The sequence below is a fragment of the Notechis scutatus genome, chromosome 3 (genome assembly GCF_049901735.1).
Source record: "Notechis scutatus isolate UNSWTSFEM ecotype Mainland chromosome 3, rNotScu1.2, whole genome shotgun sequence".
In the NCBI taxonomy this organism is placed as follows: Eukaryota; Metazoa; Chordata; class Lepidosauria; order Squamata; family Elapidae; genus Notechis; species Notechis scutatus.
The window spans coordinates 172,910,899-172,938,363 of NC_142011.1; the positions used below are offsets into that span (position 1 = coordinate 172,910,899).

The 27,465-nt window shown below is 35.6% G+C and overlaps 1 long non-coding RNA gene across 10 annotated transcripts in view; it reads left to right on the top strand.

The window, feature by feature from the left end:
• LOC148131482 (uncharacterized) overlaps positions 1–27,465 on the top strand; it is a 65,578-nt gene that overhangs the window by 25,357 nt on the left and 12,756 nt on the right. For 7 of the 10 annotated variants that reach the window (XR_015748923.1, XR_015748922.1, XR_015748929.1 and 4 more), the window contains 3 exons: positions 5,630–5,745; positions 14,518–14,600; positions 17,251–20,800. This is a non-coding gene — a long non-coding RNA (uncharacterized LOC148131482). Of the gene's footprint in view, positions 1–4,527; positions 4,727–5,629; positions 5,746–14,517; positions 14,601–17,250; positions 20,801–27,465 lie in introns of those variants that run through there. The other 3 variants (XR_015748926.1, XR_015748928.1, XR_015748930.1) reach the window with 2 other exon arrangements.

Genomic DNA, 27,465 nt, shown 5'->3' on the forward strand with positions numbered 1-27,465 from the left:
CAGAGATGCTGATGGGAAGGAGACTTAGGGATAATTTAGATAGGCTCCATCCAAGCTACTCTCCTTCAATTCCATTAGATTCTTTTAGCCAGGTGAGGTCATTCCAGGTAAACGACCCTGTGTATGCTAGGAATTTTGGGGGTAATCCCCTCTGGTTGCCCGGCCAAGTGGTGGCTGTCACAGGCCCCAGGTCTTATAAAATTGGGTTACAGGATGGCAGAATATGGCGACGCCATATCGACCAATTGAGAGGTTGTTGGGGCTCAGCCCAGAGTAACTCAGAGGGGAGCAAACAAACAGAGGAAATGTTTTGTGGGTATGATGCACCGGAGTACGAGACACCGATGAGTGATGCGCGTGCTGACCCAAACTTACCTGATGAAGAGTTCTTGAGAGAGTCTGACTCATGTTCAGTGAGAAGTCCAGCACTGCCATGTCCAGAGCATTTGGTGACAACTGATCCATTCCAACCAGCTGCAAAGACTGAACTGCAAAGGTCAGGGCGAGAGAGACGATGCCCCACCTATTTAAATAATTACGCATGCTCCTAGCTGGGGGAAAGGAGTATTGTGTTCTACAGAAGTTCTATTTGTTGGTCCGCATTTTGAGCGGGAGTTTTGTTTGTTCTGATTGGCTGAGCAGCCTGACAGTGAATGATAAAAAGGAACTGTCAGACAGCATCAGCTGTTACCTGTCAGCTGGCTGATTCAGCAACATATCGGCAGACTAGGGTAACCTGTTTCTTTGTTACAATAAACATTGTTTCATTCTTCAATGCCTGCCTCAGCTCATTCTTAGAAAGAATATTAAAAAAAAGAGATTATGCAAACTGTTTATCCTCAATGTTTGTCTGCATTTTGTTTCTCATGAATGAATTTTTTTATGCATTGTACCAGAGAACGTACTTTTACTCATATTACTTTCCTTGTAATAATGAGCTTGTGGATGTTCAGTCACTAGAGGCTTTTAAGATGAGATTGGACAGCCATTTGTGTGGAATGGTGTAGGATCTCCTGCTTGAGCAGCAGGTTGGACTAGAAGACTTCCAATGTCCCTTTCAACTCTGTTATTCTGTGTATGAACTTTGGGGCATTTATGTTTTGAGCAGGCTGAAAATAATCAATTTATCTTTCTGATGGATCAAATTTCTTATCCATCCCAAATAATTACAGATACAATGCTATAAATTAGCGTATGGACTATTAATATACCTCAAAAAAGACAATAGAGAGAAGTTTTAAAAAGCAATAAAATTAAAATCTCTTTCCTTTCTAATTGTTGATTGAAAAAGAATTTTGATATCATATCTTTTGCTACTCAGACAATAACTGATACATTTAGATATAGCAAAGATGTACACTTTCATTTGAAATTAGCAGGAACTTGGTTTACACTGTCATTACTGTTGTCATTACTGGAAAAGTTATGTGAATAATTGGATGCCACATCACTCAATCCTATTTCTGAATCGATTGGAATTGCTTTACATACATCCAAGCAAACACAACTCTGTCATCAAAAAAGCACAACAAAGAATGTTCTTTCTGCACCAACTCAGAAAGCTCAGACTGCCCAAGGAGCTGCTGATACAGTTCTACAGAGGAATTATTGAGTCTATCATCTGCACCTCTATAACTGTCTGGTTTGGTTCTGCAACCCAACAGGAAAGACACAGACTTCAGAGGATAATTAGGACTACAGAAAAAACAATTACTACCAACCTGCCATCAATTGAGGATCTATATACTGCATGAATCAAAAAGAGGGCTGTGAAAATATTTACGGACCCCTCACATTCCGGACATAAACTGTTTCAACTCCTACCCTCAAAACAACATTATAGAGCACTGCACATCAGAACTACTAGACACAAGGACAGTTTTTCCCGAACTCCATCACACTGCTAAACAAATAATTCCCTCAACACTGTCCAACTATTTACAAAGTCTGCATTACTATTACTATTAATCTTCTCATCTCTCCTTATCACCCATCCCCTCCCACTTGTGACTGTATGACTGTAACTTTGTTGCATGTATCCTTACAATTTATATTGACTGTTTCCTAGTATGATTTGATTGCTTATTGTACCCTATGACTGTTATTGTTGTACCTGATGATTCTTGACTCTTGATGAATTCTTTTATGTATACTGAAAGCATTTGCACCAAGACAAATTCCTTGTGTGTCCAATCACACTTGGCCAATAAAGAATTCTATTCTATTCTGTTCTGTTCTGTTCTACTCCACTCTACTCTACTCTACTCTACTCTACTCACTCTACTCTATTCTATGGAGTTCTTCTTTGGTAGTATTTTCTCAGCAAGAAAGGGAGAAATGTTTCCCAAGATCAGTTTTTAAAATTTCTTAACTATAGTTTAAATATATTCTGTCATATTTTTATGGGGCTTTTTCATAATCTTTTAAAGTTTGTTGAGAAATTACTTTTTAAAATAGGCTTACTGACTGTTTATAACTATAGAACTAAATATGTAGCTAAGATATGACTCATTGAATAAATTCAGACAAGTGACTAGTTTCTCCTAAGCCTAAGGCATTCTTCTATTAATAGCCATTGATTAACTGTTCAAATATTATCTGGAACTTGCTGAATTTAAATAAGGATTTTACTTTATCTGAAAATTATTACCATAATCAGTGATAAAAATAATATCAACAGCAGGGGGCAGCACTGTGCAAAATGTGGCTTTGGGGACTTGAATTATTTGAATAGGACACCATAGGGAAATTTCAGGTCTATTGACAAGATTGAGAAGTTTGAAAGCCATTCCCAAAAGACGACAAATAAAATCATTCTCTACATTGTTGCCAAAGTGAGTGCCTTTGATATGTGTATAGGAGTTTGAAGGAATCTTTGTCATTGTTGCTATTTTCTGATTCAGTTGTTCAACATAGCACAAATATCCAGAAAATTTCAATACCTAAAAACATAGGTAACCTTAAATGTGTATGAATTTCAGTCTTGGCACTGGAAATAATGATAGTTTCTTGTACAAAGAAACTATCATTTTGACTATCGGGCCACATCAAAAAAGCAAATTTATGGGATCATGCAGAAACAGTTTTTAAAAACATGACAATATACTTTAGTTCAAGTTGTCTAAGGAATTTTAAAAAGGAACGCTTCCTGCTTTTTTTATTTCAAAAATATTTATCTGTAGATAAGTATAATCTTGCAGAGTATAAGTTTAGTGATGGGCAGAAGATAAAACCTGAAATTTTCTCCATACATGTTTGGTTTATGGATAATTCTGAAGCTCAATAACCTGCCTAATCATTTTGCCAATACAGCTTTAAATTGGACTGTTTCCCCCAGGAAGTAAATAAATAAAAGCTACACTTGGAATTTAAGTCCTTGCCACTCTAGTGCTTGGTGTTTCAAGTATTGTGTCAAAGGGCAAGTTTGATTCAAGGATGGCCTCGGACACCTGCTATCTGAGGTGAAGGGCAAATTAGATTGTCCCTGTGTCATGAACTGAAATTGACTGGATTGACTAGTGAATCGTATTTTACCACTCACAATACCTTTGCTGAAATAGAATTGCAAACTAATTTGGGAACTGCAAATCATTTTAGTGCAATGTTTCTAAAGCTTGGAAAGTTTCAGATAGGTGGACCTCAACTCCCAAAATTTCCCAACCACTGGGAAGTAAAACATCTGCCAATTCTACTGCAGCTGAAAATATTTTTATTTATCTTGGCATTTGGGAATCATAAGGGCGCTCTGCTTACTGATTAGTGATTTAGTGATTAGTGATTTAGGCTTACTGATTGAATAGGGTAATTATATAGCTTGTTTTATTTTATCTTATAAACTTATAAAATATAACATCTTATATTTTGCTTTTAAAGTGCATATTGATTATTGCAGTTTAGGACAAATGATAAATAAATGTTTTCAGTCACCACCAAGGAAGTTGATTGTTATATTGGGTATAGTACAAGGTGTGTCTTTCTCCTAGATCTTCCTAGTCGATATATGGAAAGGTCTGACAGAGCAGTTAAATGGAATGTGTGAGATTGTGATGCTGGAATGTGCTCCAACTGGAAGCCGGAAGCTCTTCCTGGACTCGTGGCAGACATCATTTTGAAGACTGAAGCAGGAAGGAACAATTGGAGAATTGGACTGTGCCATGCTCTAGCAGAAAAGGACACACTACAGTGATAAGGAACTGTGATGATTAGAGCAGGCTTGGATGGAAAGATGCCCAATCCATCCAAGCCCTTTGGCTGGCTGACTTAATATTGAACGTCCACATTTGCAAACTAAGTTTCCTTTTCTTAAATCATATTGGTGAAATTTCTTTTTTATTTTGGTCAAGTTTTTTATTTTATATTACATATACATCAGTGGTGGGTTTCAAAGAGATTTACCACCAGTTCGATGGGTATGGCTTTGTGGGTGCACTTTGCATGCACGCACACACTTTGCACATGCATGCGTGCCAAATGTGTACCTTACGCATGTGCAGAGGCTTTCCTACTTACCTCTTGCAATCCCTGTAGGTTCAACAGCTGACGCACGCAATCTGCTGTGCTGTGCAAAGCAGCTGTGCTTCAAAAGCAGGAAATAATGGGAGACTGGACAGGTGGGTGGGCCCAACAACAGCTCATCAGAGAGAACTGGGGTTCGGTCTCAGCCGATCTTTGGTGCTACCACTATGCCATAACCAGGCTGAACCAGTAGAATATCAATGCATGAACAGTGTGACACTTAGGTGCCATACATTTGAGTACAAATAAAAAGAATATTATTACTCATGATTATTTCATTTATCCAGCTTATATTTTTCTAATAATAATACACTTTTATAGTACATTTTAATCTTTCATTATTTCGTATTGTTTGAACATACCTGATACTACCTCCATTCACTTTCTAAACCTCCCTCTTATTACATTTATCTTATTATGTAGAAATGTGTATATTGTTATTCCCCTTTTCTCTTATTTCTGTTTCTATTCTAACTTTTATTCATGTCACCATTATATTAAAAGATGTTTCCTTTCTGTCTTTCATCTCTCACCTGCTTTAATACTTTAATTCATCACTATTTCATTATTCAATGTTGCCATATTCAATTCTGATACCAATCACAATATTATTTAAACATACAATATGATTCTATTCATATTCTATACGTTCATCCATGCTATATGATTCTGTTATTAATACAATATTGGTAAAATTTCTTATCTGCTGTCTGCTGGATTCAACTGTGAGCCACCCTACTAGTCAACCTGCTGGACAGACCATCAAGACTATGCATTGATGATTGATTATTAGGTATATAGTATAATATTGTGTCAGCTCGTAGACTTGGAAGACTAGTCTAGAAGAAAGAAAGAAGCAAGTAAAACATGGAAAAGGTGGTCATTTGTATTGGGAAGCTTAAAACAGCCAGATCTAACTGCTTGCATTATAGCAACTGACTGCATTACTGGAAACACCTTAAAGGGCCATCCAACTTACACGTAGATTATTTATATATTTATTTATTAAATTTATATACCACCCATGTTCACTGTTTGAATATGTAGTTTATTATTGATTAGATCAATAAGTTTTAATCAGATTGCATTCATCATCCTTTCTTGCCTATTTTAGGTCAGGACAAGATAACCTGCAAACCTGTATAATGTTAACTCGTTGATGGCAGTGCTATCTCCAACAAGGCTATCACAAGTATCAAATCTATATCAAATAATATCTGCTGGTTGCATGTAAGTGTATAGTTTTTAAATTTTGAAAATTTGTACCTTTTTTAAAAATTGAAAGTATCAATAAGTTCTGCATACAGTGACATTATGTTGCCATGTTGTTTGAGCTTTTATACTTTTCTTTTTTTGAGCCATGGTGGCACACTGGTTAGAATGCAGTAGTGCAGACTACTTCTGCTGGCTGTTGGATGGCAGCAATTTGGCAATTCAAATCTCAGCAGGCTCAAGGTTGACTCAGCCTTCCATCCTTCTGAGGTGGGTAAAATGAGACCCAGATTGTTGGGGGCAATATGCTGACTCTGTAAACCACTTAGAGAGGGCTGTAAAGCACTATAAAGTGGTATATAAGTCTAAGTGCTATTGCGATTGCTATTTTACTAAAAATAAGGACAGACCAACAATCAGACAAAAGCTACTAATTTATTTTCATGGTAATCTACCATCAGATATCAACAATGCCTATTTTTTTGCCTTCAAATTGGACCCATGTCTCCTTGCATTCTCTCAAGTTGATGGGAATGATTAGACAGATATGTTCCTACTGTGATAAATAAGCAGGCTTTTCAAGGACTTGAAGCAATATGATTGATCTGGACAACAAAAAATTAAAATTAAAAAATAAATTGACATATATGCCAAAATTCTCTGTTCATATTTTTCATTAGGCCTTGCAAATTGTGAATTTGGATCAAATGTAAAGATTTATGTACTTGTGTTTTATGCCTTCAAATTAATTTTATATTACATTAGTGACTGTTGCCATATTTTTTTTATTAAACTTTACATTGATTTTTGTGATGAATTTTAAAATATAAGCTAATAATAGTTCTGCATTCATTTCTTGTTAAATCTCAACAAGTACAAAGCATATATTAATTCAGCTATCACATATAAAACTAAAAAAAATCTAACAATATTTAATGTAAGATTACTTTAGTTGTCAATATGCCCACATTCATATATATGTCTGTTAATTGCTTAAGATCCAGCTTCCAGATGCTGCTTTTATCTTTGCCTATCCTAGGTCTATAATGTGTATAAAATAATAATCATAATGAGTTCAAAACAAATATTTCTAATATATTTGATAAAATAGTTTGAAGTTAGGCTAATGTTTGAAATATAAGGCCGTAGTTTGAACTATAAAGTTCCTTAATATATAAATTCAGTAATGTTATATTATGAGAACAATAAATAGCACCAGTACTAATATTTAACAAATTATGTTGAGCAATGTTTTGGATAAAAATAACCATTTTGAATAAAAATGAAATCCTCACCTGTAAATATAACCTTAGTATATTTTCTAGGTTAGTAAGAATAACTTAGTCTTAGATTTCTTTCCCAGTAAACACAATTCAACAATCCAAATGTGATTGTTAATATTTTGTTTATGTGATTGAAAGAATTATAAGTGTATTGTCATACTTTATGGAGCTTTCAGTACTATGTAATAGTTTTTCATTTTTTCCCTTATTTGATCATACTTACTTTACATTACCTAAGCTATAGATGCAACCAATGAGCGTCAGTAATATTGGAAACATCTCAGAGTCTATAAGCAATATGTACATTAGGGAAACAAATAAATAAGTATTGCATTCTCATTAATACTAATCCATACAACTGTAGTCCAAGCCTTTTCAATTTCATTGCCATTCTATTACACATATCATAATTTATTTATCAAATTTATATAACTGCCCATCTCCTAAATATGCCTCATCTTAAAGTAAAACAGAACAATAAATAAAAATATAAAACTATTAAACAATTAAAACAAATATTACTGACATTATAGAGAGTGCCTTAAAGATCTTACATACAATGTAGCCATTTCATGGGCTTCCCTCTTCCATGTGTTTGTTGACAAAAACCAGGCTTTAAGGGTTTTCTGTAGGAAAACAGTAGGACTAATCTCATCTTGGGTGGGAATGATGTTCCATAAGGTGGGCACCATCCTAGTTCACATCAGATGGAACTTCTTAGCAGATGGAATCCATAACACACCTCTTATGCTGCACCTGTAAGGAATGTCAGAATTCTAAACACTTAGAATGTATCATCTTAAGAATCCTCACAGGAATCATATAACCCAGTATTACTATCCTCATTTTATAAATGGGAGTTTGAAACTTACAAACTACAGCTTGCCTAAGATTACGCTGATTGATTCCTGGCAATTGTTAGATTCATAACAGTGGTTTTAGCCGTTATGCCTGGTCACCATTAGAAGTATTTCAAGACAAGCTAGAATTTCAGTATGATGTCAGAATTATTTCTGTTTGAAACTCCGGCTCGTATTTTTCATTGGCAAAAATATACTTTTGGTTCTGGGGAAGTAGTTTCCAAAAAAGAGATCCAGTGCCCATGTGATACAGAAACTAGCATCTACTTAATGAACCATGAGAGAATCTGAATGGAGCTGATGACTGTATTGGAAGATCCATGTATTACTTTATAGTGTTTGCATTTTAATGACAATTCTGACAGAACGGTGCTTCAGCTGTACTGCTCTATTGTCTTTGGAATGCTCTTGCTTGCATTCATACAGTAAACATATTGTATTATGTATACAATTTCCAGCATAATAATGTAGGCAGTAAAATACTTTTAAAAGTGTTTGGTATCTAGGGGCAACACATGTAATTCTAAATCTGGACCTTGCATTAATAGTATCATTAATTGTATCATTAGAATTGTATCACTAATTGGCAAATCTGTTTTCTTCACTGAAGGCCCAGCTGTTAGATGCTTCCAAAAGAATAATATATGGCCATGAAATGTGATTTTTAAGTTGGAGGGATGATCACAGATCATCATCACCTCTCAGTTCATTCATACATCATTACTTACCTGATTTAAATATATAAATAGTACTACAGAATTGTCCTAGAGTTTTTATCCTATGAACTGATTCAATGCCCCACCCAATTCAGTCTCACTTGAACAAAATTATGCATAGATACATTCCTTTTTAATATAAATTATAGAAAAGTGTATGTCTGCCTATTCCAGTTCTCATTGTTTCAGGGAGAATATTCTCATATAACTGTCTGTACCACTGCATCCTTTTAATTGTGACCTTGGAATTGAAGAAGGACAGCTACTGCTTATGATATGGAGCTAAGTTTAAACCTAATCTTTCCCACTGGAAAAAAGTTTATATCCCTTCCTTGCTCCCTCCCTCCCTCCCTTTCACTTTCTCTCCTATGTTCAAGCAAGGATTTAAGGTTCTCAAGAATATATACAATGACCTTGTGGGCAGTAATCAGATAAATATGGCTTGAATACAAAACAAGAAAACAGTTCCAAAGGCACTTCAGACAGCCCCTGCCCCCAATTCACACGAAGATTACAGAGAGAAGAAAGGAAGCACCGTCAGACTTGCAAGATTCTGTTTCTGTAGCTGTTCCAAGACAAGTAGCTTTATGCCCATGTCTACTTCTTAGTGCTTAAACCAGTGCTGGAATATTATATATTTTATCATTATTTTAGACTCAATTCTTCCATGAAAATACATGATTATTTTTACATGATTTTCTGTAATATAAGCTACATTAAATCATAGTGAAATATTGTATATAGTGAACGATACACTACTATATTAATTTATATTGTATAATTATATGAGACACACATACATGTGTGTGTGTGTGTGTGTATGTATGTATGTATGTATGTATGTAAGTATGTAAGTATGGTATTCAGCTTTGTTTGGGTATTTTCCCACATCATTATAGTTGTGCTTTTAAAGTTGTAGCGATGTTTCGGCAGAATCTCATCTGCCATCATCAGGCTTGTATATTGTGGTCATCTCTAAGTAAGTGAAAGCCTGACTCACAGACGAACACAATACACAAGCCTGATGATGGCAGATGAGATTCTGCCAAAACGTTGCTACAACTTTAAAAGCACAAATATAATGACGTGGGAAAATACCCAAACAAAGCTGAATACCATACATGTAGGTACCCGCGAAAACTTAAGAAAACATACATACATACATACATACATACATACATACATACATATATATGGATCTTTGGTTATTCGGGTTTTCTCCCGTGTAAAATTGGAAGTATCTAGGCGACATTTTGATGAAGTCTCATTCATCTTCTTTAGGCTTGTGTCTTCGGCTTTGTGCTTCTTGGAGTAATGTGAGCTTGCAGCTGCTTCTTCCTTTTAACTGCTAGTGGGGGTGTGACTTGATTGGGTGGGGGCTTGGCTGTGTTCTGATTGGGTGGGGGTGTGTTCTGATTGGTTGGGGGTTTGGCTGTGTTCTGATTGGTTGGGGGGTTGGCTGTGTTCTGATTGGCTGGGGGTGTGTTCTGTTCAGGTGGGGGCTTGGTTGTGCTCAGGTTAGTCTTAGTTGCTTAGATTTGAGCTGGTGAGCTGTGATCCTGCTGTTTGGCTTCACATTCGTGGTCGTGCCACATCTTCATGGTGGGTGTCAGTTTGCTTCATGTATGGGTCGGAGGGGTTTGAAGCTGGTAGTGATGCAGCTGTGGTACAGCTTTTGGTCCGTGGTCGTGTCTCATCTTCTGTGTGGGTGTGAGTGTGCTTTCTACATGGAAGTGTGGTGGTAGCATCTTGTGTGGCCCTCGTGGGTGTGGGTCTGGTGTCATTCTTCATGTTAGGTACTCATTTGTTAATGAGGGCGGGTTTCCAAATGGCTGGTAGGCGGGAGGTATCATCTCGTTTATTCATGCTGTGTGGGCGTTTTTCTATCTCTATGGCTTCTCTGATTATTCTGTTGTTGAAGTGTTCGGTTTTGGCGATAGTTCTGGTATTTTTAAAGTCAACAAGAACTCAATAAAAAAAGAACAGACCTCTTCCCTGGTCCAACACCTCAAAGCCACAGGACATGAGATTGACTTTAAAAATACCAGAACTATCGCCATATATATGTGTGTTTTCGTAGATTTTCATGGGTACAGGTATGTAGGTCTAGGTGTCCCACTCTCCATCCTCAGGCTGGTGCTTTCGGCTTTGTGCCAGTGTAAGCAGTGTATGATCGGAGCTGCCATCTCTCTATAAATACTGGGGGGGGGGGCTGGTGTGCTGGGCTGGTTGGCTGCACTGCTGCCTCTTGATTGGTTGATGGAATTGATGTTGGTATAATTGGCTGTGTGATGGCCTTGTGAGTTTTGTTGTTGAGATATCCTGGATCTTGTGCTGTAATCTCCTGGGTCATTTGTTTTGCAGTGATCTTTTTTTCCATAGCCTCCCTTGTTTTAATGGCTTGGGTAATGGGTTGTGTGATGCCCTTGCAAGTTCTTTTGTTGTGGTATCCTGGGTCTTGCATTGTAATCTCCATGACATCTCCTCTTGCTGTTGATATGTTAAATTCCATTATGACATTTTGCTTCTTCTGATGTCTGCAGCAGTTGATTTTTCATCTCTAGTTATGGCATCCTTTTTTTTTTTATCACATCCAGGTACTTAACAATTAAGTGACATAATGCTTTGGCAGAGTTTTCTATGGATGCTGTGCTACACAAAAATGAATTTTATTAACAAACAGTATTTAAAATTGAAGTTAACTTATATTCTGCTGTGAAACATCAGCGGAGACTGCCAGAATCTACAAAACTAGATCAAAGAGGAGAAATGAATGCATGGACTGTAGTTGCGGTATCACAACTGCATGTGCATTAGAACTGAGCTTGTAAGAGATTCACTTAATTTCTTCTTGGTTCCATCCTCCAACTACACGTAAGGTTCAGTCTCACAGCATTGGCTTCATCTTGTTATGCAGTTGAGAAACTGTAGCTATCAAAAAATAATTTTAGGTACAGCTTCCATACAGCACTGCATGGAAAATCAGTTTCTGCTCATAACAGCTCTGTGGTTGGTTGATTTAAAACAAGAAGACGGCTTCGAATGACATGCAGGCTGTTCACCAAGGAAGATATCCTGTCTTTAAGCCTCTCTGACTGGGTGTGTTAATCGTGCTGAGCAGGCCAAATTAGGCTGCAGTGTTCGTGTGTTGCAGAAATATTTAGAAATAGCTCTTCCTTCCCTTCTTACATTGCATATTGGCTTTCTGAAATAAAACAGGAAAACATGGTGCTTAGATTTAAACACATTGTTTAGTTATTAGCAAAGCAAATAAACAAAACAATATGTTTGTATAATCTCATATTTTGGGGAGGGACAATATTTAGGAAATGATAGCTTTTCAAAAAAATAAATGAATGAACCAAAGAAGGGGCACAAGAGACTAGCATCCCAAAGCCTCAATGACTGACCCTCCCCATTCTGTAGTTGTTGAATGCAAAATATCAAATTTTGCTTCAAAATACATCCCTAAGTAACATTCTATTGTTATTTGAAGTAGTCTAGGTCATTAATGCAATTTATGTCATTGACACTGCTAATACAATTTACATTTTTTTCATGATTATGCATTTACATCATTTGTATCAGTTTACATCAATTAGCATAACTATGTAATTGTGAAAATGATGTAAATTATATCAATGATTAAATCCAGTTTTAACAGACATTTTGATTTAACAGATATCTCTTTTACCCATTTAATCTTTTAATCCACTACTTTATTATTGTAGAAGAAATAAGAGGCATATGATAGAAAGGGACATGGTGGCCATTTCTACTGCGTCGCTCAAACGCAGAGCAAATGCAGTTTAATGAATAAAATGACATGATCATTATTATGGAGGGAAATGCCTTAGCACAGGGGTCTGCCAGTCCGTGACCCAATATTGGGTCGTGGCCTATTGAGAATGGGGCCACACAAGCGACGGGTGAGCATGTGTGCAAATCTCCATTTTCACAAGCGGCAGGTGCCTGCGCAAAACCATCCTCTTCCTTCCAGCCACTGTTGCTGACAGTCCACGGAGCTGAGAAGGTTGGGAGCAACTGCCTAGCGCTTTCCTGGTATGATCATTGTAGCAGGAGAGGATACTGTATGCTATGATGAGCCTCTTAGATATAAGAAAAAAACTGAAATGTGGTTGGCAATTCAGCCTGAAGTACACATTGTCTGTCTGTCTGTCTGTCTGTCTGTCTGTCTGTCTGTCTATCTATCTATCTATCTATCTATCTATCTATCTATCTATCCACATACACAATATAAATATATGTATGTATGTATGTATGTATGCATGTATGTATGCCTTTTGTATATAAGAAAACAAGCTGAAATATGGTTCGCAATTCAGCCTGAAGGACGCATTGAGTGTATATATTATGTATGTGTGTATCTGTATCTATATCTATATCTATATATGCGCAATGTGTCCTTCAGGCTGAATTGCCAACCACATTTCAGCTAGTCTTCTTATATCCAAGAGGCAAATAAATAGATAGATAGATAGATAGATAGATAGATAGATAGATAGATAGATAGATAGATAGACAGACAGACAGACAGACAGACAGAAGACAGACAGACAGACAGACATATAAAAGCATGGTTGAAAAACCTGGTGGAATATTGTCTTCTAAGCTCCATCTCTCTCTAAAGTGGCATGTCAAACTGGTAGCCTGCAGGCCGGATGTGTCACACACAGGCCACACACATCCCAGCTCTGCCAAGGAGAAAAATGACACGAAATGTCACATGATGGCAATGTGATGCTGTGAGTTTGACATCCGTGCTCTAAAGTAATGCCTCATAGGACAAAAAACTTGCAAATTTAGACATAAAATAGCAAAAGCTTCTTACTTTCTAGTGAAAAATATAATAAGATTATGTTTGGACTAAAATAAGTTCCTTTACTGGATTAAATCCTCTATCCTTAGTTTAAATGCTAACACTCATACTTTCTAGTTTACCTTTTAAGCTCCAAATGTATTTTCCTTTCTTGCCACATTTTGTAAACAGTAGTGGGAATTACATTAGTTTTTAGGTAAAATAAAATATTACAGTTTTGAAAATGAACACCTGCAAAGTTAGTGGTGCAAAAGACAAATTATTTTTCCTTCCCCAAATCCTTGTATTCGTGTTTTCTATTTAAGGGTGGAAAGAAAGAAAACTTCACTAATGTTTATATTTACCACTCGCAAGGAATGATCATAACACCAAGTATTTCTCCAACAGTTTGAGCTTGTAACAGTTCCAATAGATTTCACATGTCTTCTTAAATTTCACTATCTTTAGCTTCCTGTTGTTTTCAAAATTGTTTTTCCTTCCCTTTTTGAAGGTATATTCTTTAGAATCAAGATGTAGAGTATCCAGGAAATTAAATTACAAAGTGAGATATTATTTTCTCACCCAAAATGGCAATGAACTTAATTCACTGTCAGTTAAAAGTGAATGGATCGCCAGTATATTAAATTCTGCATAACTGCAGTATCATAGGACCCATTCACGGAAGCTTAAGAAAGTGTGTTAAATATTATTATTCAAATAATATGAATAATTCATGATACCATGTTTTATAATCTGAGAGATACACAGAAAAAAAGCAAACAAAATCCTAAACATGGCTTTCTTTTCGGGATTTTTTTTTCTATTTGGTAGAGCAGATTATGGAATGTATATTCAAATCAGGAAAACAACACAATAACCCACCCCTGCTCCCAACCTTGTACAATGGTTCTTTCCAGACAGAATTTCTCAGTGCCATAAAACAAACTACCCTGTGAAGGCTTTGTTGTTTGTAGTGTTTTTGAAGTTTCTGCTGTCTTTTTATTGTTGTTAAAATTGGCCTTCCTCAACCCTTTGCAACCAATTAGAAAAGCAAATACATTATCCACTCTATCTTCCTGCCAAGAGAAATTTGCCTCTGCATTTACTTACAGGAAACAAGCAGGGTGATGGGTCTGCAGCCTCCTGGTGAACCTTCCTCAGCCTGCCTGCCATTTACATAAAATCCTGGGAAATGGTGGGTAGTTGCTGAGTGTAATATAGCATGAGTTGGATTTTTTCTTTGTGGATGTCAAGGCTTTTCTCCTTAAATGCCCTTTTGCAGCATGAAAACATTACTTGTAGTAAACTGATGGAAAAAAAAATGGTCTTATGTGAAGTTACATTGTTAGTTTTCTAATGGCTTCAGATGAAACAACAGTAGCTTTCCCTCTTCACCATCTCAATTGCTTGGCCATTGCTCGTTTTCTACTGCTTTGAAACGGTGAGGGCAAACAGAGTTCATTATTCTGCTCTATTCCAGGCTGAAATAATTATAAGCCTAGGCCATCTGTGCCTGTCTTTTACAACACTTTCCTGAGGACAAATTAAGGGCACTTGCTTGAGGTCAAAACGCACTCCTGCTGTGATGTCCCAATCTTCCACTTGCAGAAAAAAGCAGAATATAACAATGCGTTTCAAAGGCTTTAACAAAATTATAATTGAGCACAAACCCTGTAACTGTAGCTTAGAATCAGTTACAGGGTCTGTGCACAATTTAACACATTTACATACCCATAATCAAATATCACTAATACAAGATACTTGTACAGTGAGATAACTTTAAGTCATAACCAACGTTGAATAAGCACATTGCTGATCACCCAGTGAATATATCCATTGGTCTCCTCTTATGTCCATATGGTCTACCCAATTTATCTTTGGAGAATTTTCAGAGATGATGTTGCCCTTTCCAAAGTAGTTATGAAAACAAACAGAGCTTCTCTCCTCTCCTATCTACCTGTCCCATGGTTTACTTTAAGCAGGGGTGGGATTCTACCAGTTTGCACCTATTCGCTAGTACCGGTTGATAAAATTCTAAGCAGTTTGGAGAAGCGGTTGTTAGAAGAAATTACTGGCTTAATCCTGTAAGAAAGGCAGGAAGGAAACATTCTGGTGTTGCTTACAGAAACTGCCTCTCTGTTAACCCTTATTACATTCTTGGCATTCTTGGTTCTCAGGAACTTCTTTGGAATTTTTTCCCCCTCCTTTGCTGGTACTTTGCTTGTGTGGAGTGACCATTCAGAGTTACAATGGCACTGAAAAATGACTATTTTTCACACTTACAACTGTTGCAGCATCTCCACAGTCATGAGAGGCCAGGCAAGGAGATGCGTGCCTCAATGTGCCTCAATGTGATATTGAGTTGGCCATGCCCAGCCAATAACACGACTACAAAGCCATGCCCACCACCTAAGCCATGCCCACAGAACCGGTTGTTAAAAAAAATTGAATCCCACCCCTGACTTTAAGTATATAAATTAAGACATTGGGAGGATGAAGGAAACATGCCTTATTTAGTGCGGCACCTATGCTTTGGAACAGCACACCCCTTCTTGCCTGCATTCAAGCAATCTGTAAAAACTACACTTTCCCTCCCCAGTCTTGCACTCAGATATTTGGGCTGGACTCTTTTGAGGTCATATGGAAGAAAATTATGCTGCTTTCTCAGATGACTGTTGTCTTTTTATGTAATGTTTTTAAATTTTGTGCAGCCACTGCAAGTTGCTCTGATAAAATTTATACACACACACACGTATATGTGTATATGCGTATATATATATATTTTCTTAAGTTTTCACAGGTATTTATATGTATGGTATTCAGCTTTGTTTGGGTATTTTCCCATGTCATTATGGTTGTGCTTTTAAAGTTGTAGCGATGTTTTGGCAGAATCTCATCTGCCACCATCAGGCTTGTGTATTGTGTTCGTCTGTGAGTCAGGCTTTCACTGACTTACAGATGACCACAATATACAAGCCTGATGATGGCAGATGAGATTCTGCCAAAACATCGCTACAACTTTAAAAGCACAGCCATAATGACGTGGGAAAATACCCAAACAAAGCTGAATACCATACATACATACATACATACATACATACATACATACATACATACATACATACATATATAATTTATGGGATTTGTGCAGCTACTTCTTTTGCAATATATTTTTCTTTTTGATTTTCTATAGTCCTATCCTGTCCTAATCCATGCATGCACACACAACAAGGAGTTTTAATGTTGTATTAAGGCACTGCAAGTCCTTAACGTTATTCCCCCAACTGACTAGCAAAGCCAGGTCTTAATGAGTCAGAATCTACATAGCCAAGGCACGAAGTCAGCAGGCAAATACGAAGTCCAAGTTCAAGGCACAAGTTTGTAAATCCACACATGAAGTCCAGGGTCCAAGCACAAGTCCAAAGTTCCAATACAGTATTCAAAGCCAAGGTACAAGTCCAGAATCCAGTCATGAAATCCAAGGCCCAAGCATGAGGTTGAGTAATAAGGCACATATTTGGAAGTTCATTGAGTCAAAGCACACATGGCAGGAAATGAACAGTTATTTCAACACTATTTTGCTCCACATGTTGGGCTAAATAGGCACCAGCTGGTACAACTCATTAGGAGGGGATGAGGCTGCCTCCTCACAAGTAGCCTCATTTACCTTTGTTGCACCTTCCTCCACTAGAATCCAGCCAGGGATCTGGAATCCAGCCGAGGATCTGGCAATTCCTCCTCAACTCTGCTGACTGACTTTAGTTGTGCCTCTTCTCCAACCTATGGCTCTGACTGGTTATCTCTACTTCTCGGCTTCAGCCACATTTCTCCTCTTGTCTTTTCAGCCAAGTGTTCATCTGGTTGCTCATTTGCTGGCCTCTCCTCCTCTTGCCCATCCACTATTGGCATGGAGTATCCTGTGTCCTCTACGTCTTCTCAACAACCTGCTTCAAAGTCCTTAGAGCCCGCTCTTCCTTGTCATCCAAGCCAGCATCCAGAGAAGCCATTATAAGTCCTAACCAAAGAATGACACTTAAGATCCCAAGATTTTGAACTTTCTTATCAGACATTTAAAAACAATTGTGAAAGTTGTAGTTGTAGCTCTTCTCTGCAGCATTATTCGTTCCCATGTGGACTAGCAGGGAGAGATTAATTGTCAGTGGATTTGATAAGTTTGGAAGTTGTTCTGTCATGTAGATTTTTTTTTTTTTGCCCCTGGCAGACAGAATCATGAATCAATGGGTTTAGTTGACAGACATTTATTCTGATGATTGTGAATGTGAATTACCAAGTACTATGATATTCTTTATTGTTTTCCTACAGGGCAGAGTATAACCCTTATGCCTTTTGAGGATCTATCATCCTGTCTCTTGTTCTGTTCTCCTGGTCTATAGGGTCACATTTTTCTATTCCTCCAAGCTCAGAAACCGCTTCTTTTGTGAAGGTCTGAAAGATGGTTCTGAGTTCAGCTGCAAATAATTGCTTTTTGTCAATTTAGTCCATGAACTTTGATTATGTTTCCACGAGAGTGCTGTAGTGCATCTCATTTTTTATCACTGTTCCTCTCTCATCAACTAAAGAATGGCACTTATTACCTCAGTTCTTTGACAGTTTCTTCAAGAACTTTTACAAGCTTACACTTGATGCAAAATATTAAGGTTGTTCTTTGGCAGAGACAGAAACATGCCTCTAGCATTGTCCATTAAGTGTGCAAAATCCTTCATTTTGTTTCCAGAGGTATTACTGAGAAAATACTATTTTTCTTTCCATTCTAAGCTCTCAGGATAGTTAAGGAAACATCATGGACTTAAACATTCCAACTTGAATTCAACCATCAAACTCCTTTACTCTCACGTTTTTTGGCCATTGAGTCCAATCCTTCTTTACAGCTCTTTTATATTCTTCTTTTGGCCTCTGCTTAATCAGTAGGAAGATATTCCATGTAATACTTATTGCCATTTAGCTCTTGCCTTTTGAAATAACTTGCTGTTGAGTTAAAGTTCATTGAATACGTTTGCACATCATACTAAATGCTTGTTTAGCTCAGGTTTATTGAATAAATTGCAGTTAGCTTAATTTATACACTAAGTTAACATTGGTCTTTGAGGGTTTAGAGCTATACCTCAGCCTCACAATGTTGAACAAGTATTAAGAGAATTTTTAAAACCCACCACTGCCATTTAAGCAGATAATAGAGCGCCCTGTCACGTGTAATACCTAGGTTGCCATGTTACCTTAGTGATTAAATGAATCCATTTCCCCATTTGAATTATTTTAACCAACTATTTCTATAACATTTCTATCCATCTTCTTGGAAAGGATGTGTGTATGTGTGTGTGAATGTATGTATGTGTGCATTTTGGCATATTTCACTTCTCCAACCTTCACAGCAAAAATCAGACACAGTACTTTCCCTTTGTTTCTATAGCAAAAGTAGCTTTCTATATCAGGAATGCTTTAATGTGCTTAAAAGTTTAATATTAAAATATTTAACATTTTAGAAATAATGATTTTAATTTCATCTTTTATATAAAAGAATTGTTATTTTACTTCTAAAATAGGAAGAATTGACTCATCCATTGGTTAGATGTTATAGAGCTAAACTTAAATTGTAATGATTTGTGTAGTCTTATTAATGGAAGAAACTGGTGACCTAATTATTCAGAATCAATTATTCAATCCCAGTATCTGAATTTTAATATAAAATACTGAAGTACATAGCCCATAAATGTTAAACTTATATTCTATTTATTTCAAGAAGATAAAACCCTATTCCAAAATTTCCAAGAATGTTAAAATAAGGCAACAGAATGTTTTGTAGATGTTCCCACCTGTCCTAAAAAACAGTGGATGTAATTCTAGCAGAATTCTAGAATGTGCAATGGGCCTTTAATGAAGAAAAAAGGCCTTTTTATTCAACCCCTTTCCTGAAATATTCTAGCTATAGTCTATGCAATTACTATTATAGTATTTTATTATCTTTATAACAATATTTCTAACCTGGACACTAGTACTAGACAACTTTAAGATGGGTGGGATGGCTTTTCCCACCCATCTTAAAGTTTCCCAGGTTGAGAAATATTGCTTTTTAAAATTAACGTAATGCTTTTTTACATTTGTCTTATTAATTCAAAAAAGTTCTAATTCTAGTATGATGTGATGGATTCTCATAATATGGAGAAAATAGTAATATTTGTTATTTAACGGGGTATACACTGATCCCTTTGAAAGAAGCAAAGCTTTAGAGTGAAGGACCTTGTGCAAGACACATATTGCTCAAGAACAATTTATTAAAAGTAATTAATAAAACAGTATGATCAGGGTTAACAGAACTTTTAATTAAGGAGATTGCTCAATTTCATGTGTCCAAATACATTTTTCTCATTATTTTCTATCACTGTAAGTAGTGGTGGGAAGAGAGAGAATGCTCACTAAAAGAATGCAAACAAATAGCAATATTGAAGCCAGTGACAAGTGAATGAAAAGCAAAGGCTCCTATGTTGTGTCACCGATGGATGACAATACTGAAATCCTAAAAGATCTTGTACATTCTTCATTATCTGTTCTTCAGTCCAGTTGGTGGAAAGTTGCAATGGAAAAGAGGTTGAGTTGCTAATGTTTCTGAAATAAAAACATGCATTGAGTCCTTGCTCTTTGATTGAATTCTGAATGCCAAACAAGTTTCTCCAGTTGATATTCACTGTCAAAGTCAAGTTGTTTACAGTGATGATTGTGTTGACATGAGTACTGTGCATCTCTAGGCCAAAAAATATAAATGGTAAATGAAAGAATGATTTGTGTGATCAAGAATAAAGTAGATGAGCTATGACAGTAATCAATAGACTTCTGCAAAGCCTTTGATTCAGTGGTACATGACAAACTACTGTTAAAACTAAACTCCCACGGCATTTCTGGATCCCTTCATAAGTAGATTACTGCATTCCTGTCAAACAGACAACAAATAGTAAAAATAGGGAGCGTTATATCAAACCCTGCTTCAGTTAACAGCGGTGTCCCCCAAGGCAGCATTCTGGGACCCACACTCTTTATATTCTATATAAATTATCTTTGCGATCACTTTATAAGCAACTGCGTCTTCTTTGCAGATGATGTAAAACTATTCAACACCACCAACAATGTTACTGTCCTTCAAAGCGACCTTGATTATGTGCCTGAATGGTCAAACAATTGGCAACTCCAAATCTCAACCAACAATGCTCTGTCCTACACATTGGTAAAAAAAAATCAGTACATCAAATACAAACTAGGCAGATATGACCTCGTTGACGATCCTCACTCTGTCAAGGATCTTGGAGTTCTCATATCAAATAACCTAAGCACTAGAGCTCATTGTAACAGCATTGCCAAAAAGGCATTAAGAATTGTAAATCTAATCTAATGAAGCTTCTCTTCCAGAAATATTGAATTGCTAACTAGAGCATACAAAACTTTTGCTAGACCAATACTCGAATAGAGCTCATCAGTCTGGAATCCGCACTTATATCAGACATTAATACAATTGAGCAAGTCCAGAAGTATTTCACAAGAAGAGTCGTCCACTCCTCTGCTCGCAACAGATTACCCTACATCACCAGGCTTGAAATTTTGGGTTTGGACAACCTAGAACTACGCTGTCTATGGTTGGACTTAAGCGTAGCACACATTTATCTGCTACAATGTCCTACCAATCAATGACTACTTCAGCTTCAACCACAACAATACAAGAGCAAACAACAGATATAAACTCAATGTAAACCACTTCAAATTTGATTGCAGAAAGTACAACTTCAACAACAGAGTGGTCAATGCCTGGAATGCACTACCTTACTCTGTTGTTACATCCTCTAACCCCCACTCCTTTAACTTCAAACTATCCACTATTGACCTCACCCCATTCCTAAGAGGTTTGTAAGGGGTATGCATAAGTGTACCATCGTGCCTACCATCCCTGTCCTATTGTCCCCATTTATTCATATCTATTTCCTGTATTCTTACTAATGTTTATACTTATACCTATTATCTTGTAAGCAATTGATAAATCAAATCAAATAAATAAATAAATTAGTTTCACCATCAATCCAGGTTTAGTTCCATGTGACTTTCTATTTTTCCCAAATTGAATGAATATCTTCATGGGCATTTGTTTGACTCAAATAAAGAAGGAGAAAAAAATGGTCATAACCTGGTTGAAGAGACAAAATGTAGAGTTCTTTGGTGAGGGCTTTAAGAAACTAGTCTGTCATTGGCAAAAGTGTATAATGAATATACGTGGAGAAATAAAGATTATAAACAAGCTCATTTCAAGGATAATTTTCATGTATTAAAATATCTCTTCTTAAACTGAAGTTATGGGACTGAAGACATAACTTTTCTTTCACCCATCATGCCTGTCTACTTTGATATGCCTTATTTCTTATCCAAACTGCTTATTTCTGTTTCTGAATAAAATAAGACTAAACAATAATAATCCTATGAGCTCTTGTCCTGTCCCCATCAGCTCCTGTGCATCCTCAGTGACATAGTGGATGTTTCAAAAATAGAAAACAAGAGCAGAAATGAAGAAATGTTAGTAGTCGTCCATATATTTAGTGACAATCCAGAGATAATCAATAAACATGGCCCTTAATTTAATAATAATAACTGTGAATTCCAATAAATTTAATTTCAGATGTTCTCCACTCAGGCAATGGATTTTCCATGTTTCCTTTTTTTTAAAGAACATTCAGAATCAAACTGAGACAATAGAGTACCTTTAAATGTATAATTTGTGATTGCCTCTATGTTTTGAATTTCTAATAATCATTTCTGTTCAATCTTGTTTTGGTACATTTGCAGCAATATACAAAGTTATATATTGGTATTGAATACCAACCAGTACAGTCCCACAAAGAAAATCCTATTATCATTTGTCAGAAATGTTCTCAGTTTATCAGTCAATTAATGTCTGATGAGAAAATGTGGAAGAAGCCCCAATCAAAACTGATACTCATTCAAAACTAGTCTTCAATAATGGAAAGACATTGGATAACTGTGGAGCATAAGTGTCTCTTAGCCAGGTCTTCTCCATCATGAGACTGTTGAAGACAATTCTTGTTAAGGGAAACATGATTGTTCTTGTGGTGAAAAATTTGATGTGGGAGTGCTATGTTTTTCACTTTAAATTCCTGTAGGAAAAACAGGATATAAATAACAAATAATGGATAAGTGTTATTATTGCAACAACTACATAACCACCCACAAGTGTTTTATACTGGAAAATCAACAGGAAAATCTAATTTTTATGGGCCTAATTGAAATTCTGAAGATTAATTCATAATTAAGCTGACTGAACACTGAAAAGCTTACTGTAGTGCTGAATTTTTGCATAAAAATGAAACCATTTGTGTAGTACCTAAAAGAATTAGAATACAATTAAACCTACGGGATTGGCCTTTTATTGATAGTAAGCAAATGGCCTAAAAGAACCTGATGGTGACAAAGGAAGGGGAAAAAAAGCAATGATAATGGCTGATTTCTAAGTAAAGAAATCTAGTATGAAGATACTGCAAAAATTATTTTGGGACCAAAGAGGTCTCAAAGATGGAACTTGTGGAGTCTTGAACTATCATATATATGTAATTTTCTCAAGTGTTTATAGCTTTGTAGTACCTGAGGACTGAAGGGCAATGTACTTGATAGTAGAAGGAAATATGACCAAGAGCAAAAGAAAAAAAAATAAAGCCATGGCATGCTGCTGTTGTCTCATGCAATGGAGAATGTTCACCTTGTATTGCTCAACAAGAAGTCCTGGATCTTAGAACATAAAATAAATTTAGTCAGGATCTGTGAAAGAATATATTTTTAAGTCCCATTATAATAATCTGCAAAGATAATCTGCATAGATTATTATAATATTTCAGCAAATTCCATATATGCAACTCCATTTTTTTCTACCATGCAAATATCAAAGACAGCTACATATTTTAATGTGCCCTTTATTATCCCTTGATGGATAGAATACATAATTTAAAATCATTTAGTATAAAGTTATGTAGCAGTGACATCTAGACAATTCCAAAAATTTACAGTAACAATTTACTCTCATACAAAATTAATTCTAGATATTTATTGTATTTATTCGTTGTATTGCTTGTATAATTTATATCACATAACTTTTAAAAAGGGTCTCAGAATTGGACAAAAGTTGGCAGTTGCAAAAATCTTGCAAAAAGCAGCTTACAGAGGCCAAGTGCTTTCATCAGAGGGTGGGGAAATTGATAGTCTAATACTGCATACGAGAGAGCCTTTTTTTTAATCACATCCCCAATTTTGCCAGCCCATATTTTGAAAATCAGTGCTGCAGTTACCTTTTTAAAAAAGCAAATACATGAAAAATGCAAAACAGTAAGTTCTCCAACAGTTTTCAAAATTATCAGAAAAACAGCTGACTTATGCTGATGCTGTCTCATCTACTTCCTATTGTTTCATACTTTATAATCCTTGACAACATAATCTATTCTTTCTTGCTTTTTTGTTGTTTGAATTTTTCTTTAGTCTGTCCAGCATTTTTCTGAAATTATATGCATGACTCCATTTTCTGGATACATACATACATACACATACAATATCCAGGACTAGAACCTCTAAGCTCTTGAATGGAAACACTATTATACAGCAATGTTTTAAGATTTTCCCATGCTCTGCTGAATATGTAAAGGTTTAAACTAGAAATAGGGCTAATAAAATAGAATCAAGGTCTGACTCTAGATTTATAGGAAGAGTTCCATCTACACTGTATAGTTTGTATATTCAGTTTGACCTTCACAATTTCAAGGAACATGTGAAAATTGCTTTCATTGACTCCATAAAGCTCCTCCATAGTATGATTAAGAAGAAATAGGCTCCATAGCCCATCTGAGTTCCTTTCTTTACATTCCTAGGTACATTTAAATGCCATAATCTAACACAGCACATTATTCCATAGTAGGGCAATATTCATTGTCAAACTTACAATTTAACATTGGATCTTATGAGAACATCAAACTATTCTTTAAACTCAGCTGCTAGAATCACTGAACAACACAATTACTGGGCAAAACTGAGCACAAAATAAAGCATTCTTAAGACCACTGATTTCAAAGGCTCTAAACATGACTCAGTGTGAGATAGACTGTGAAATCATAATAATTGGAGATGGCAGACTTCTGAACAAAGAAGCACATGATAAGAATGAGAGATGGAAATCTGGAGAGATTTGTAAACTACAGGAAGCTGGAGGACAAAGGAAGATCATATCCAGATCCTAAATACCCAGAGAAAATAGCTAGTTTTTTTTAAAAAAAATCTAAGTCTAATAATGTTTCTAAATTATAAAGATATGTGCATTTTAAATTATTTCACATATTCACTCACATTTTCTCATTGTATTCTTTTTTATTGTTTTTTTTATTGCTCTATTATTTTACTTCTTTTTATACTTCTTTATTTTGTTCCTTTTTATTATTGTAAACTGCCTAGACTAGCCCCATGGTGAATTAGGCAACAAATAAATTTAACAAGTAAATAAATAAATGATACTAATTTATGAGGCCTTATATTATCTATTTAAATTAAATTTGTAACATTAAAAAGTATATATTGTTTTTAAATTAATTAAATTGTTTTTAAATTTTAAATTAAATTTGTAATATTAAAAGGTATATATTGTTTTAGAATGTATATGTACTAAGTATAGCTAATAGACATACTATCTATCATACTATCATTAGCCAAAATCCAATTCAAATTTGTGACTAAAATTGGTGATTTGCCATTTGAATGTTGAATTGAGTTGATCTAAAGATAATTGAGAGCCTGGTGGGTATACTGATTTAAGATCCTCAGCTAAAAACCAGGAGCTAGTGAATTCTAGTTCTGTTTTAGGCATAAAAATTTTTGGTCATTGGGTCAGGTGGTCTTTGGAGGAAGACACTGACAAAGACTTCAATAAATGTTGACAAGAAATATCTTCAGGAATAAGTCTAACTTGAAGGCACAAGTTAGTCACAAACACAAAAAACACCTTTTACTTCTACCGTATAAAATGTGAAGAGTTTCACACAATCTTCAGAACAAAGGAATTACCTTCATTCAAAAGTTTGAAGAGGCAATTTGATATATGAAATTGTGCATTTCTACCTGTGGTGGGATTCAAAAATTTTTACTACCGGTTTTGTGGGAGTGGCTTGGTGGGCGTGGCAGGGGAAGGATACTGTAAAATCTCCAGTCAGAGGTGGTATTTGCTGATTCTCCGAACTACTCAAAATTTCTGCTACCGATTCTCCAGAACTTGTCAGAACCTGCTGAATACAGTACTACCTCTGATTTCTACTTTTTCCCTTGTAGTGTGCATTCAAACCTATAAGTGTCACTAATTAGAATAGAATAGAATAGAATAGAATAGAATAGAATAGAATAGAATAGAATAGAATAGAATAGAATAGAATAGAATTCTTTATTGGCCAAGTGTGATTGAACACACAAGCAATTTGTCTTTGGTGCATGACACAAATGTAGACATATTAAAGGTATAAAATGTTTGTGTTTTTTTGAACTCTCATGCACAGTTATAAAGCCTAAAGGCCAAATAGTCCTGAGTCATTTTGTCAGCATAAACTGTAGTGGTTTTTCTGCTGTACCATTTTAAAATCCTTTTGAGAAGACTACATTGCTTGTTGAGCATATGATTTGATACCAAACTTTTATTATTTTACTATTTATGAAAGTTGTAAATGGGGATGGTTATTATTTCTGTTATTTTTAAAACCAAAGATGTATGTAATAAATAATTGCATAAATGGGGTTCATGATATCTGATCAAACCTAGTTTCACTGACTTTATATTTCCCATAGTAACTAGGTTACTAAACTTGTGTGTGTGTGTATGTATTGCAATAACTTTACCTTTTATTATTCACTTTATGAATCAGCCCCAATTTACTAGTTTTATTTGTGTCAACATATTTTTGAATACTATTAGCATAGTAATCAGACCAGTTCTCGAGTTCCTGAATGATGTGTTAACTTCTGAAGTAAATAGACATGCAGTGTGAAGAGTGAGCTGTCACTTTGGAAGCTCATCTAAATTAAAAAGCAGTTCTAATTGAAAACTGCAATTTTGGCAGGATTAGGAGAAAATAAAAGCATTTTTCTTTCAAGCAAATGTTCATAATTTTTAACAGGAGGAAGAAGTAGAAAACCTGAAGCAACACAAGAACAAAATCATGCTGCTACATTCTGTAAATTTCAAAATGGCTTCTTGCTTTGCTGGGAAGAACATTGTATACATTGACAAGGTTAAATAAATCAATGATAATGGAAGTGTACATGTGTATTGATTGCTTTGCTCACACCTATTCATGTGCCTATCATAATTTTGACCACATGGCATGGATGAATGCATATTATTATTATTCTGCAGGAGTTTTATAAATAGCTAAATTATTGATTTTTCTGTCAAAAGTATTCTGAAAAATTCCAGTTCATAGACACATTTAAAACTGCTTTAATCGAAGAAAAAAGAGAACCACCTTAATGCAATCTGTTTTAATTTATTGGATTAAAAATAATTCTAACCTTCCCTTTTTAAGGGTTAAAAATTGAATCATGTCTATAGCTCATTTCTATAGTAACCACAAGACTGAGACTTTTTTAATGGGCACCTAATAATTAGAAAGTGCTAGAAGGTATAACAATATAATGAATCAAAACTGATAGACTTGTGGGTTTCCATAGAAACATGTATAATTATGATAATCGGTCTCTGGCGTACCCTCAAAATCGTATACATTCAGTTAAACGCAATAAACATTAGGCACTATTTAGTGAGCTGTGATGCAAATTAACAGTGTGAGATACAGGGAGCCTATGAATAAAATTGCACTACAGTTTATCTCCAACTAATTTCTCAGATTGCTTTAATAGGTATAGTGTGTGGAATGGAAGAGCAGAAAACTGTGTTTTGTTACTAGTAACAACAATAATATTTCAAAAAATGGACTGAATTATGGTTAATTTACTTCAGCGCATTATTACATGTAGGA